This window comes from Mesoplodon mirus (genome assembly GCF_964341445.2).
Source record: "Mesoplodon mirus genome assembly, chromosome: 10".
Classification (NCBI taxonomy): Eukaryota; Metazoa; Chordata; class Mammalia; order Artiodactyla; family Ziphiidae; genus Mesoplodon; species Mesoplodon mirus.
Window position 1 is genome coordinate 41,791,018 of NC_138986.1, and position 16,917 is coordinate 41,807,934.

Genomic DNA, 16,917 nt, shown 5'->3' on the forward strand with positions numbered 1-16,917 from the left:
AGAGACTCCACTCTTGGAGGGCTCACACAAAGTAGTGTGCCCATCGCAACCCAGGGGAAGGAGCAGTGACGCCAGGGGAGACAGAACCAGCCCTACCTGCTAGTGTTGGAGGGTCTCCTGTAGAGGCAGTGGGAGGCTGTGTCTCACCGTGAGGACAAGGACACTGGCAGCAGAAGTTCTGTGAAGTACTTGTTGGCATGAGCCTCCCAGAGTATGCCATTAGCCCCACCAAAGAGCCAGGTAGGCTCCAGTGTTGGGTCGCCTCAGGCCAAACAACCAACAGGGAGGGAACCAAGCCCCACCCATCAGCAGACAAGCAGATTAAAGTTTTACTGAGCTCTGTCCACCACAGCAACAGCCAGCTATACCCACCACTAGTCCCTCCCATCAGGAAATTTGCACAAGCCTCTTAGATAGCCTCATCCACCAGATGCCAGACAGCAGAAGCAAAAAGAACTATAATCCTGCAGCCTGTGGAACAAAAACCACATTTACAGAAAGACAGACAAGATGAAAAGTCAGAGGGCTATATACCAGATAAAGGAACAAGACAAAACCCCAGAAAAACAACTAAATGAAGTGGAGATAGGCAACCTTCCAGAAAAAGAATTCAGAATAATGATAGTGAAGATGATCCAGAACCTCGGAAAAAGAATGGAGGCAAAGATCGCGAAGATGCAAGAAATGTTTAACAAAGACCTAGAAGAATTAAAGAACAGAGATGAACAATACAATAACTGAAATGAAAACTCCACTAGAAGGACTCAATAGCAGAATAACTAAGGCAGAAGAACGGATAAGTGACATGGAAGACAGAACTGCTGCATAACAGAATAAAGAAAAAAGAATGAAAAGAAATGAAGACAGCCTGAGAGACTTCTGGGACAACATTAAATGCAACAACATTTGCATTATAGGGTTCCCAGAAGGAGAAGAGACAGAGAAATGACCCAAGAAAATATGTGAAGAGATTACAGTTGAAAACTTCCCTAACATGGGAAAGGAAATAGCCACCCAAGTCAGGGAAGCGCAGAGAGTCCCCTACAGAATAAACCCAAGGAGAAACACACCGAGACACATAATAATCAAACTGGCAAAAATTAAAGACAATGAAAAATTATTGAAAGCAGCAAGGGAAAAAAGACAAGTAAAATACAAGGGAAGTCCCATAAGGTTAACAGCTGATTTCTCAGCAGAAACTCTACAAGCCAGAAGGGAGTGGCATGATGTACTTAAAGTGATGAAAGGGAAGAACCTACAACCAAGATTATGCTACTTGGCAAGGATCTCATTCAGATTCGATGGAGAAATCAAAAGCTTTAGAGACAAGCAAAAGCTAAGAGAATTCAGCACCACCAAACCAGCTCTAAATCAAATGCTAAAGGAACTTCTCTAAGTAGGGAACACAAGAGAAGAAACGGACCTATAAAAACAAATCCAAAACAATTAAGAAAATGGTCATAGGAACATACATATCGATAACTACCTCATACATGAATGGATTAAATGCTCCAATCAAAAGACACAGGGTTGCTGAATGGATACAAAAAACAAGACCCACATATAAGTTGTCTACAAGAGACCCACTTCAGACCTAGGGACACATACAGACTGAAAGTGAGGGGATGGAAAAAGATATTCTATGCAAATGGAAATCAAAAGAAAGCTGGAGTAGCAATACACATATCAGATAAAATAGACTTTAAAATAAAGAATGTTACAAGAGACAAGGAAGGACACTACATAATGATCAAGGGATCAATCCAAGAAGACGATATAACAATTATAAATATATATGCACCCAACATAGGAGCACCTCAATACATAAGGCAACTGCTAACAGCTATAAAAGAGGAAACCGACGGTAACACAATTATAGTGGGAGACTTTAACACCTCACTTACAGCAATGGACAGACCATAAAAAAGGAAAGTAAATAAGGAAACAGAAGCTTTAAATGACACAATAAAGCAGATAGATCTAACTGATATTTATAGGACATTCCATTCAAAAAAGGCAGATTACACTTTCTTCTCAAGTGTGCATGGAACATTCTCCAGGATATATCACATCTTGGGTCACTAATGAAGCCTCGGTAAATTTAAGAAAATTGAAATCATATCAAGCATCTTTTCTGACCACAAGGCTATGAGATTAGAAATGAATTACAGGGGAAAAAAACGTAAAAAACACAAACACATGGAGGCTAAACAATAAGTTACTAAATAACAAAGAGATCACTGAAGAAATCAAAGAGGAAATCAAAAAATACCTAGAGACAAATGACAATGAAAACACGATGATCCAAAACCTATGGGATGCAGCAGAAGCAGTTCTAAGAGGGAAGTTTATAGCTATATAAGCCTACCTCAAGAAACAAGAAAAATCTCAAATAAACAATCTAACATTACACCTAAAGGAACTAGAGAAAGAAGAAGAAACAAAACCCAAAGTTAGCAGAAGGAAAGAAATCATACAGATCAGACCAGAAATAAATGAAATAGAAACAAAGAAAACAATAGCAAAGATCAATAAAACTAAAAGCTGGTTCTTTGAGAAGATAAAACAAAACTGATAAACCATTAGCCAGACTCATCAAGAAAAAGAGGGAGAGGACTTAAATCAATAAAATTAGAAATGAAAAAGGAGAAGTTACAACAGACACCACAGAAGTACAAAGCATCCTAATAGACTACTACAAGCATCTCTATGACAATAAAATGGACAACCTGGAAAAATGGACAAATTCTTAGAAAGGTATAACCTTCCAACACTGAACCAGGAAGAAATAGAAAATATGAACAGACCAATCACAAGTAATGAAATTGAAACTGTGATTAAAAATCTTACAACAGACAAAAGCTCAGGACCAGGCAGCTCCACAGGTGAATTCTATCAAACATTTAGACAAGAGCTAACACCCATCCTTCTCAAAGTCTTCCAAAAATAACCAGAGAAAGGAACACTCCCAAACTCTTTCTATGAGGCCATCATTACCTGATACCAAAACCAGACAAAGATACTAAAAAAAAAGAAAATTACAGACCAATATCACTGATGAATATACATGCAAAAATCCTCAACAAAATACAGCAAACAGAATCCAACAACATATTAAAAGGATCATACACCATGATCAAGTGGGGTTTAGCCCAGGGATGCAAGGACTCTTCAATATATGCAAATCAATCACTGTGATACATCATATTAACAAATTGAAGAATAAAAACCATATGATCATCTCAATAGATACAGAAAAACTTTTGACAAAATTCAACAGCAATTTATGATAAAAACTCTCCAGAAAGTGGGCATTGAGGGATCTTATCTCAACATAATAAAGGCCATATATGACAAACCCACAGCAAACATCATTCTCAATGGTGAAAAACTGAAAGCAATTACTCTAAGATCAGCAACAAGACAAGGATGTTCACTCTCAACATTATTCAACGTGGTATTGGAAGTCCTAGCCACAGAAATCAGAGAAGAAATAAAAGGAACACAAATTTGAAATAAAGAGGTAAAACTGTCACTGTTTGCAGATGACATGATACTGTACATAGAGAATCCAAAAGATGCCACCAGAAAACTACTAGAGCTAATCAATGAATTTGGTAAAGTTGCAGGATATAAAATTAATGCACAGAAATCTCTTGCATTCCTATATACTAATGATGAAAAATCTGAAAAAGAAATTAAGAAAACACTCCCATTTACCATTGCAACAAAAAGAATAAAAAACCTAGGAATAAACCTACCTAGGGAGACAAAAGAACTGTATGCAGAAAACTAGAAGACACTGATGAAAGAAATTAAAGATAACACCAACAGATGGAGAGATATACCATATTCTTGGATTGGAAGAATCAATATTGTGAAAATGACTATACTACCCAAAGCAATCTACAGATTCAATGCAATCCCTATCAAATTACCAATGGCATTTTTTTACAGAACTAGAACAAAAAAATCTTAAAATTTGTATGGAGACACAAAAGACCCCAAATAGTCAAAGCAGTCTTGAGGGAAAAAAGCAGAGCTGGAGGAATCAGACTCCCTGACTTCAGACTATACTACAAAGCTACAGTAATCAAGACAATATGGTACTGGCACAAAAACAGAAATATAGATCAATGGGACAGGATACAAAGCCCACAGATAAACCCACGTAACCTATGGTCAACTAATCTATGACAAAGGAGGCAAGGATATACGATGGAGAAAAGACAGTCTCTTCAATAAGTGGTGCTGGGAAAACTGGACAGCTACATATAAAAGAATGAAATTAGAACACTCCCTAACACCATACACAGAAATAAACTGAAAATGGATTAGACACATAAATGTAAGATCAGACACTATGAAACTTTTAGAGGAAAACATAGGAAGAACACCCTTTGACATACATCACAGCAAGATCTTTTCTGATCCACCTCCTAGAGTAATGGAAATAAAACGAAAAATAAACAAAAGGGACCTAATGAAACTTCAAAGCTTTTGCACAGCAAAGGAAACCATAAACAAGACGAAAAGACAACCCTCAGAATGGGAGAAAATATTTGAAAATGAATCATCGGATGAAGGATTAATCTCCAAAATATATAAATAGCTCATGCAGCTCAGTATTAAAAAAACAAACAATCCAATCTAAAAATGGGCAGAAGACCTAAACAGACATTTCTCCAAAGAAGACATACAGATGGCCAAGAAGCACATGAAAAGCTGCTCAACATCACAAATTATTAGAGAAATGCAAATCAAAACTACAATGAGGGGGCTTCCCTGGTGGTGCAGTGGTTGAGAGCCTGCCTCCCGATGCAGGGGACACGGGTTCGCGCCCTTGTCCGGAAAGATCCCACATGCCATGCAGCAGCTAGGCCCGTGAGCCATGGCCACTGAGGCTGTGCATCCGGAGCCTGTGCTCTGCTACGGGAGAGGCCACAACAATGAGAGGCCCATGTACCACAAAAAAACAAACAAACAAACAAAAAACCTACAATGACGTATCACCTCACACCAGTTAGAATGGGCATCATCAGAAAATATACAAACAGCTAATGCTGGAGAGGGTGTGTAGAAAAGGGAACCCTCTTGCACTGTTGGTGGGAATGTAAATTGATACAGCCACTATGCAGAACAGTATGGATGTTCCTAAAAAAACTAAAAATAGAATTACCATATGATCCAGAAATCTTAGTACTGGGCATATACCCAGAGAAAACCATAATTCAAAAAGACACAAGCCCCGCAACATTCACTGCAGCACTATTTACAATAGCCAGGTCATGGAAGCCACCTAAATGCCCATCGATAGACGAATGGATAATGTGGTCAATATATACAATCGAATACTACACAACAATAAAAAGGAACAAAATTGGGTCATTTGTTGAGACGTGGATGGATCTAGACACTGTTAAATAGAGTGAAGTAAGTCAGAAAGAGAAAAACAGATATCGTATATTAACTCATATATGTGGAACCCAGAAAAATGGTAGAGATGAACTGGTTTGCAGGGCAGAAATTGAGACACAGATGTAGAGAACAAATGTATGGACACCAAGGGGGGGAAGCGGCAGGTGGGTGGGGGTGGTGGTGTGATGAATTGGGCTATTGGGATTGACATATATACACTGATGTGTATAAAATTGATGACTAATAAGAACATGCTGTATAAAAAAATAAAATAAAATTCTAAAATTCTAAAAAATAATAATAATAAAGTGATGTAAGGGAAATACCTACAACCAAGAACACTCTACCCAGGAAGGCTCTTGTTCAGACTCAGTGGAGAAATCAAAAGTTTTATAGACAAGCAAAAGCTAAGGGAATTCATTATCACCATACCAGCTTCATAACAATTCATAAAGGAACTTCTCTAGGTGGAAAAGAAAAGCTCACAACTAGAAACAAGAAAATGACACATGGGAAAGCTCACCAGTAAAGGCAAAATAGAGTAAAGGTAGAAAATTATTCACACACAAATATGGTATCAAAACCAGTAATCGTGAGAAGAGGAGAGTACAAATGCAGGTTATTGGAAATGCATTTGAAATTAAGAGACCGGCAACTTCAAACAATCTCATATACAGATCGACTGCTATGTCAAAACCTCATGATAACCACAAAGCAAAAATTTACAATAGATATATACACAAAAGAGAAAAAAGAATCCAAACACAACAATAAAGATTATCATCAAATCACAAGAGAACAAGAGAGGAAGGAAAGAAAAAACACCTACAAAAACAAACACAAGGGCTTCCGTGGTGGCGCAGTGTTTGAGCATCTGCCTACTAATGCAGGGGACACGGGTTCCAGCCCTGGTCTGGGAAGATCCCACATGCCACGGATCAACGAGGCCCGTGAGCCGCAACTACTGAGCCTGCGCGTCTGGAGCCTGTGCTCCGCAACAAGGTAGGCCGCGATAGTGAGAGGCCCGCGCACCACGATGAAGAGTGGCCCCCGCTTGCCACAACTAGAGAAAGCCCTCGCATAGAAATGAAGACCCAACACAGCCAAAAATAAATAAATAAATACTTTTTAAAAAAAGAAACCCAAAACAATTAACAAAATGGCAATAAAAACTTTCATATCAGTAATTACCATAAATGTAAATGGATTAAATGCTCCAAACAAAAGATACAGACTGGCTGAATGGATACAAAAAGAAGACCCATGTGTATCCTGTCTACAAAAGACCCACTTCAGATCTAGGGACACATACAGACTGAAAGCCAGTGGATGTAAAAAGGTATTCCATGAAAATGGAAAGCAAATGGAAGCCGAGTTACAACACCCTTCTCAGACAAAATAGACTTTAAAATAAGGACTATTACAAAAGACAAAGAACAACACTACACAATGATCAAGGCATAAACCAAGAAGAATATATAACAATAGTAAATATATATGCATCCAACATAGGAGTAACCCAATATATAAGGCAAATGCTAACAGTCATAAAAGGAGAAATCGACAGTAACCCAATAATAGTGAGGGTCTTTAACACACCACTTACATCAATGGACAGATCATCCAGACAGAAAATTAATAATGAAATACAGGCCTTAAATGACAAATTAGACCAGATAGATTTAACTGATATTTATAGAGCATTCCATCCAAAAGCAGCAGAATACACATTCTTTCCAACTGCACATGAACATTCTCCAGGATATATCACATGCTGGGACATAAAGCAAGCCTCCAAAATTTTAAGAAAGTTGAAATCATATCAAGTATCTTTTCTGACCACAATGCTATGAGATTAGAAATCAAGTGAAAGAAAAAAACTGCGAAAAAACACACAAACAGGTGGAGGGTAAAAAAAAATATGGTATGAAAAAAACCAATGGATTGGGCTTTCCTGGTGGCGCAGTGGTTGAGAGTCTGCCTGCCGATGCAGGGGACACGGGTTCGTGCCCCAGTCCGGGAAGATCCCACATGATGCGGAGAGCGGCTGGGCCTGTGAGCCATGGCCGCTGAGCCTGCGCGTCCGGAGCCTGTGTTCCGCAATGGGAGAGGCCACAACAGTGAGAGCCCCACGTACCGCAAAAAAAAAAAAAAAAAAACAAAACCAAAAAACAATGGATCACTGAAGACATCACAGAGGAAGTCAAAAAATACCTAGAGACAAATGACAACTGAAGCATGATGATCCAAAACCTATGACACACAGTAAAAGCAGTTCTAAGAAGGAAGTTAACAGCAATACAATCTCACTTAAGGAAACAAGAATAATCTCAAATATACAATGTAATCATACACCTAAAGGAACTAGAGAAAGAAAAACAAACAAAACCGGAAGTGAACAGAAGGAAACAAATCATAAAAGTCATACCAGAAATAAATGAAATAGAGACAAGGAAAACAATAGAAAAGATCAATGAAACTAAAAGTTGGTTCTTTGAAAAGAAAAACAAAATTGAGAAAGCTTTAGCCAGACTCATCAAGAAAAAAGACAGAGGGCTCACATCAATAAAATTAGAAATGAAAAAGAAGTTACAGCAGGCACCACAGAAATACAAAGGCTCATAAAAGACTACTACAAGCAATTATATGTCAATAAAATGGACAACCTAGAAGATGTCGACAAATTCTTAGAAAGGTAAAATTTCCCAAGACTGAACCAGGAAGTAGTAGAAAATATGGACAGACCTATCACAAGCACTGAAATTGAAACTGTGAGTTTAAAACTCCCAACGAAAGTCCAGGACCAGGTGAATTCTATCAAACAATTAGAGAAGAGTTAACACCTATACTTCTGAAGCTCTTCCACAAAATTACAGAGGAAGGAATACTCCCAAACTCATTCTATGAGGCCACCATCACCCTGATACCAAAACCAGACAAAGGTACCACAAATAAAAGAAAATTACAGGCCAATATCACTGATGAACATAGATGCAAAAATCCTCGACAAAATACTAGCAAGTTGAATCAAACAATACATTAAAAGGGTCACACACCACAATCAAGTGGGATTTATCACAGGGATGTAAGTATTTTTCAATATCCATAAGTCAATCACTGAGATACACCACATTAACAAAATGAAGAATAAAAAAACAATATTATCATCTCAATAGATGCAGAAAAAGCTTTTGACAAAATTCAACATCCATTTATGCTAAAAATTCTCCAGAAAGTGGGGCACAGAGGGAACATACCTCAATATAATCAAGACTATATATGAAAAGCCTACAGCTAACATCATAATCAACTGTGAAAAACTGAAAGCATTTTCTCTAAGATCAGGAACAATACAAGGAGGTCCACATTCACTCAACATGGTTTTGGAAGTCCTAGCCATGGTAATCAGAGAAGAAGAAGAAAGAAAAGGAATCCACATTTGAAAAGAAAAAGTAAACTCTCACTGTTTGCAGATGACATGATACTATACATCGAAAATCCTAAAGATGCTACCAGAAAACTACTAGAGCTCATCAATGAATTCAGTAAAGTTTCAGGATACAAAATTAACACACAGAAATCTGTTGCATTTCTAACAATGAAAGATCAGAAAGAGAAATTAAAGAAACAATCCTATTCACCATTGTATCAAAAAGAATAAAATACCTAGGAATAGACCTACCTAAGGAGGCAAAAGACCTGTAGTCCAAAAACTATAAGATGCTGATGAAAGGAAAGATGCTGGTGAAAGAAATCAAATATAACACAAGCATGGAAAGATATACAGTGTTCTTGAATTGGAAGAATCACTACTGTTAAAATAACTATACTGCCCAAGGCAATCTATAGATTCAGTGCAATCCCTATCAAATTACCAATGGCATTTTTCACAGAACCACAACAAAATGTTTTTAAATTTGTATGGAGACACAAAAGGCCCCCAATAGCCAAAGCAATCCTGAGAAAGAAAAAGCTGGAGCTGGAGGAATCAGCCTCTCTGACATCAGGCTATACTACAAGCTACAGTCATCAACACAGTATGGTACTGGCACAAAAAGAAAAACACAGATCAATGAAAAAGGACAGAAAGCCCAGAAATAAACCCACGCACTTATGGTCAATTAATCTATGACAAAAGAGGCAAGAATATACAGTGGAGAAAAGACAGTCTCTTCAATAAATGGTTCTGGGAAAACTGGACAGCTTAACACCATACACAAAAATAAACTCAAAATGGATTGAAGATCTACATGTAAGACCAGATACTATGAAACTCTTAGAGGAAAACAGGCAGAACACTATCTGACCTAAATTGCAGCAATATCTTTTTTTGCAGAGCACAGGCTGTGGAGGCACAGGCCCAGCGGCCATGGTTCAGGGGCCCAGCCGCTCCACAGCATGTGGGATCCTGCCGGAGCAGGGCAATAACCCGTGTCCCCTGCATCGGCAGGCGGACTCTCAACCACTGCGCCACCCTGGAAGCCCAGCAATATCTTTTTTGATCCACCTTCTAGAATAATGAAAAAATAAACAAATGGGACCTAACTAAATTTAAAAGCTTTTGTACAGTAAACAAAACCATAAACAAAACAAAAAGACAACCCATGGAATGGGAGAAAATATTTGCAAACCATGTAAGTGACAAGGGATTTATCTCCAAAATTTGCAAATAGCTCAATATCAAACAAACGACCCAATAAAAAATTGGCAGAAGATCTAAATAGACATCTCTCCAAAGAAGACATACAGATGGTGGAGAGGCACATGAAAAGATACTCAACATCACTAATTATTAGAGAACTGCAAATCAAAACTACAATGAGGTATCACCTCACACCGATCAGAATGGCCATTATCAAAAAATCTACAAACAATAAATGCTGGAGAAGGTGTGGAGAAAAGCAAACCCTCCTACACTGTTGGTGGGAATGAAAACTGGTATAGCCACTATGGAGAACAGTATGGAGGTTCCTTAAAAAACTAAAAACAGAACTACCATATGACACAGCAATCCCACCCCTGCACATATATCCAGAGAAAACCACAGTTCAAAAGTATACACGGGGCTTCCGTGGTGATGCACTGGTTAAGAGTCCACCTGCTGATGCAGGGGACGCGGGTTTGTACCCTGGTCCAGGAAGATCCCACATGCCATGGAGCGGCTGGGCTGGTGAGCCATGGCTGCTGAGCCTGCGCATCTGGAGCCTGTGCTCCGCAACGGGAGAGGCCACAACAGTGAGAGGCCTGTGTACCACAAAAAAAAAAAAGAGTATACATGCAACCCAATGTTTAGCCAATGTTTGCTATAGCCGACATGGAAGCAACCTAAATGTCCATCAACAGATGCATGGATAAAGAAGATGTGGTAAATATATACAATGGAATACTACTCAACCATTAAACAGAATGAAATAATGCCATTTGCAGCAACATGGATGGACCTGGAGATTACCATAGGAAGTGAAGTCAGTCAGACAGAGAAGGACAATATATGATACTGCTTATATTTGGAATCTAAAAAAAATTGATACAAATGAACTTATTCACAAAACAGAAACAGACTCACAGACTTAAAAAACAAATTTATGGTTACCAAAGTGCAAATGTGGGGGTTGGAGAGGGATAAACTAGGAGGTTGGGATTAACAGATACACTATATATAACATAGATAATCAACAAGGCCCTACTGTATAGCACAGGGAATTCTACTCAATAATCTGTAATAATCTATATGGGAAAAGAATCTGAAAAAGAATGTATATATGTATATGTATAACTGAATCACTTTGCTGTAGACTTGAAACTAACATATCACCTATATTCCAATATAATATAAAAAGTTTTTTAAAAAGAACAAGAGAAAACCCCTTAAAAATAATAGAAATAAGTAATTTACCAGATGAAGAATTGAACATATTGGTCATAAAAATATTAAATGAATTAGGAAAAGTATTTATGCACATAGTGAACACTTTAAGAAGGAACTAGAAAATATAACAGATACCCAAACAAATATTGAAATGAACTCAATAGATGAAATATAATTATAAAAAACACTAGAAGGAATGGATAACAGACTGAGTGATACAGAAGAATGTATACGTGATCTAGAAGATACAGTAATGGAAATCACCCAATTAGAAAACAAAAAAATTTTTAATGAAAACAATTTTAGGGATCTCGGGATAACATTAAGCTTATGAGGATTCACATTATAGGGGTACCAAGAGGAGAAGAGAGACAGAAGAGGATCAAAAATGTACTTGAGAGGGCTTCCCTGGTGGTGCAGTGGTTAAGAATCTGCCTACCAATGCAAGGGACACGGGTTCAAGCCCTGGTCCATGAAGATCCCACAAGCCACAGAGCAACTAAGCCTGTGCGCTACAACTACTGAGCCTGCACTCTAGAGCCTGTGATCCACAGTTACTGAGCCCTGTGCCACAACTACTGAAGCCCATGTGCCTAGAGCCTGTGCTCCGCAGCAAGAGAAGCCACCACAATGAGAAGCCTGCGCACCGCAACGAAGAATAGCCCTGGCTAGCCGCAACTAGAGAAAGCCCGCACACAGCAACGAAGACCCAATGCAGCCAAAAATAAAATAAAATAAATAGGTTTATTTAAAAAAATATACTTGAGGAAATTATGGCAGAAAACATTCCTAACTTGAAGAAAGAAACATATATCCAGGTACAGGAAGCACAGAGGGTTCCAAACAAAATGAACCCAAACAGATCCAAACCAAGACATATAATTAAAATGGCAAAAGTTGAAGAGAGAATTTACGGGTAGAAAGAGAAAAACAGAGTCATATACAAAGGAATCCCCACAAGGCTATCACATAATTTCCTTGCAGAAACTTTGCAGGCCAAAAGGGGCATGATATATTCAAAGTCCTAAAAGGGAAAATCTTGCAACCTAGTGTACTTTACCCAATAAGATTATCCTTTAGCATAGAAGGAGAGAAAAAAAACTTCTCAGACAAGTAAAAACTTAAGAGTCCATCATTACTAAATCTACCAAAAGAAATGTTAAAAATTCTTCCCCAAGTCAAAAAGAAGAATCTATAGGAAAGGGAATATCCCACTAGGAAAGGCAAATATATAGTAAGGACTAAAGATCAACCACTTAAGACAGTATGAAGATTAAAACATAAAAAGTTTACAAAGCGACTATAACTATAATAAACAGGTAAAGGATAAGCATGATGGTATAAAATATGACATCAGAACCACACAATGTGGGGGAGGGAAGAGAAAATGTAGATCTTTTAGAATGTTTCAACTGAATGACTACCAGTAGATATAGTTACAGGACAACATATATATGAACTCCATGGTAACCAAAAATCAAAAACCTACTATAGATACAAAAAATTGAAAAGAATGGAACACAAGCATACTATGAAAGAAAATCATCAAACCAAAAGAGAAGAGACAGAAAGAAGTAATGAACAGAGAAGAACTGTTCTTCTCTGGAAGCAACTGGAAAACAAATAACAAAATGGCAGTAAGTACATAACTATCAATAAATACTTTAAATGCTAGTGGACTAAATACTCTGATCAAAAGACATAGGGTAGATAGACCCTTCTATACACTGTAAACAAGAGAATTACTTCAGAGCTAAAGGCACACAGACTGAAAGTGAGGGGATGGAAAAATATACTTCATGCAAATGGAAACAACAAGAAAGTAAGGGTAGCAATCCTCATATCAGATAAAAAAAGACTTTAAAACAAAGGCTATAACAAAAGATAGAGAAGGGTATTATATAATAATAAAGGGAGCAATAAAAGAAGAGGTTACTATTACACTTGTAAACATACAAGCACCCAATACAGGAGCTAAATACCTATAGCAAATACTAACAGACATAAAGAGGAGAAATTGACAATTATATAATAATAGTAGGGAACTTTAATTCCCCACTTACATCAATGTATAAATCATCCAGACAGAAAATCAATAAGGCAACTTCATCTTAACTGGCACAATGGACTAGTTGGAGTAGATAGATTTCCACAGGACATTCCATCCAAAAACAGCATAATATATATTCTTTTCAATTGCACATGGAATATCATCCAGGATAGATCACATTCTACCTGGGCCACCAAACGAGTCTCAGATTTTTAAGAGGATAAAAATTACATCAAATATATTTTGACCACAACAGTATGAAACTAGAAGTCAATTACATAAAGAAAAATGGGAAAGCAAAAACCATTTTGAGACAAAACAACACGTGACTAAAATACCAATGTGTTAATGAAGAAATCAAAGAGAAAGTGAGGGACTTCCTTGGTGGCACAGTGGTTAAGAATATGCTTGCCAATGCAGGTGACATGAGCTGAAGCCCTGGTCCAGAAGGTCCCACATGTCGTGGAGCAACTAAGCCCATGTGCCACAACCACTGAGCCTGTGCTCTAGAGCCCATAAGCCACAACAACTGAAGCCCCGTGTACCTAGAGCCTGTGCTCTGCAACAAGAGAAGCCACCACAATGAGAAGCCTGCGCACTGCAATGAAGAGTAACCCCCATTTGCCACAACTAGAGAAAGCCTGCGTGCAGAAATGAAGACCCAATGCAGCCAAAAACAAATAAATAAAATAAATAAATTTTTTAAAAAGGAGAGAAAATGAGAAAATACCTTGAGGCAAAGGAAAATGGAAACACAACACTCCAAAATCTAAGGGATGCAGGAAGAAGAGTTTAGGATGGTAGTTTATAGTGATACAGACCTTCCTCAAGAAATAAGAAAGTCTCAGGACTTCCCTGGTGGTCCAGTGGTTAAGACTTCATGCTTCCACTGTAGGAAGCACAGGTTTGATTCCTGGTTGGCGGAACTAAGAGCCCACATGTTACATAGCGTGGCCAAAAAAAAAAAAGAACACACAAGAAAATCGCAAACAACCTAGGCTACCACCTAAAGGAATTAGAAAAAGAAGAACAAACAAAGTCCAAAGTCAACAGAAGGAAGGAAATAAGAATAATCAGAGAGGAAATAAAATAGAGAACAAAAAAAAAGAAAAGATGAAGCCAAGAGCTGGGTTGTTTTAAAGGTAAATAAAATTGATAAACCTTTAGCCAGGCTCATGAAAAAAAGAGAGAGGACACAAATAAATAATAAATGAAAGAGAAGAACTAACAACCAATAGCACAGAGATACAGAAAATCATACAAAAGTCTATGAACAGTTATATGCCAACAGACAGGACAACTTAGAAAAACGGACTAATTTCTAGAAACACACAACTGCCAAAAATGAATCAGGAAGAAACAGACAATTTGAAAAGACCAATCACTAGTAGTGAAATTGAATTTGTAACAAAATATTCCAGCAAACAAAAGTCCAGGACCAGACAGCTTCATAGGGAAAATCTACCAGATATATAAAGAAGAAAAAATACCTTCCTTCCCAAGCCACTTCAAAAAACTGAAGAGAGGGGCCTCCCTGGTGGCGCAGTGGTTGAGAGTCCGCCTGCCGATGCAGGGGATACGGGTTCGTGCCCCGGTCTGGGAGGATCCCATATGCCGCGGAGCGGCTGGGCCCGTGAGCCATGGCCGCTGGGCCTGCGCATCCGGAGCCTGTGCTCCGCAACGGGAGAGGCCACAACAGTGAGACGCCCGCATACCGCAAAAAAAGAAAAAAAAAAAAAACTGAAGAGGACGGAACACTCCCAAATTCATTCTACAAGGCCACAATTACCCTCATATAATAACCAGACAGAGACACTACAGAAAGAAAATTACAGGCCAATATCTTTGATTAATATAAATGCAAAAATGCTCAACAAAATATTAGCAAACCAAATCCAAGAATATGTAAAAAGGATCATACACCATGATTAAGTTGGATTTATTCCAGGGACACAAGGATGGTTCAATATTTGCAAATCAATTCGTGTGAAACGCCATATTAACAAAAGGAGGGATAAATCACATGATCATCTCAATAGACCAGAAAAGGCATCTGACAAAATTCAACACCCATTCATGATAAAAATCTCATGCAAGTGGGTGAGATTATATCTCAACATTAAAAAGGCCATTTGTGAGAAACACACAGATAACATCACATTCAATGGTGAAAGGCTGAAAGACTTTCCTCTAAATTCAGGAAGAGGACAAGGATGCCCACTGTTGCCACTTCTATTTAACATTGTATTGAAGTCCTAGCCACAGCAATCATACAAGAAAAAAAAAAAAGAAAAGGCATGCAAATTGGAAGGGAAGAAGTAAAACTGTCACTATTTGCAGCTGACATGATACTTTATATAGAAAACCCTAAAGTCTCCACCCCAAAACTACTAGAACTAATAAATGAACTCAACAGAGTTTCAGGATACAAGATTAATATACAGAAATCTGTTGCTTTTCTATACACTAATAATGAACTATCATAAGGTTTATTTTATTTATTTATTTTTTTGTGATACACGGGTCTCTCTCTGTTGTGGCCTCTCCCGTTGCGGAGCACAGGCTCCGGACGCGCAGGCTCATGCCTGCACGGCCCAGCCGCTCTGCGGTATGTGGGATCCTCCCCGACCGGGGCATGAACTCATGTCCCCTGCATCGGCAGGCCGACTCTCAACCACTGTGCCACCAGGGAAGCCCTATCATAAACTCTTAAAACTCCCATTTAAAATCACATCAAAAAGAATAAAATACCTAGGAATAAACTTAACCAAGGAAGTGAAAGACCTATACACTGAAAATTATAAAACATGATAAAGGAAATGATCCAAAGAAATGGAAAGTTATCCTGAGCACTTGGATTGGAAGAATATTGTTAAAATGGCCATACTACCCAGAACAATCTACAGATTTAATGCAATCACTATCAAAATACCTGGGACATTTTGCACCCAACTATAAAAAATAATCCTAAAGTATGGAACCACAAATGACCCCAAATTGCCCAAAACAATCTTGAGATAAATTTAAAAATCTGGAGGTATCACCCTCCCAGACTTCAGATTATACTACAAAACTACAGTATAATCACAACAGCATGGTGTTGGCACACAGACACATAGGTTCATTGGAACAGAATAGAGAGCACAGAAGTAAACTTATGCACCTATGGTCAATTAATCTATAACAAAGGAGGCGAGCATATACAATGGAGATAAGACATTTTCTTCAATAAATGCTGCTGGGAAAAGTGGATAACTACATATAAAACAATGAGATTAGAACATTTCCCCACAGCATATACAAAAATAAATGCAAAATGGATTAAATGCCTAAATGTAAGACTTGAAACCCTACAACCTCTAAAAGCAAACACAGGCAGAACACTCTGACGTAAGGTGTAGTAATTTTTTGGATCTGTCTCCTGAGGCAAAGGAAATAAAAGCAAAAGTAAATAAATTGGACCCAATTAAACTTAAAATCTTTTACACAGCAAAGGAAATCACTGACAACATGAAAAGACAAAGACAACCTACACAATGGGATAAAATGTTGGCAAATGATGACTGACAAGGGGTTAATA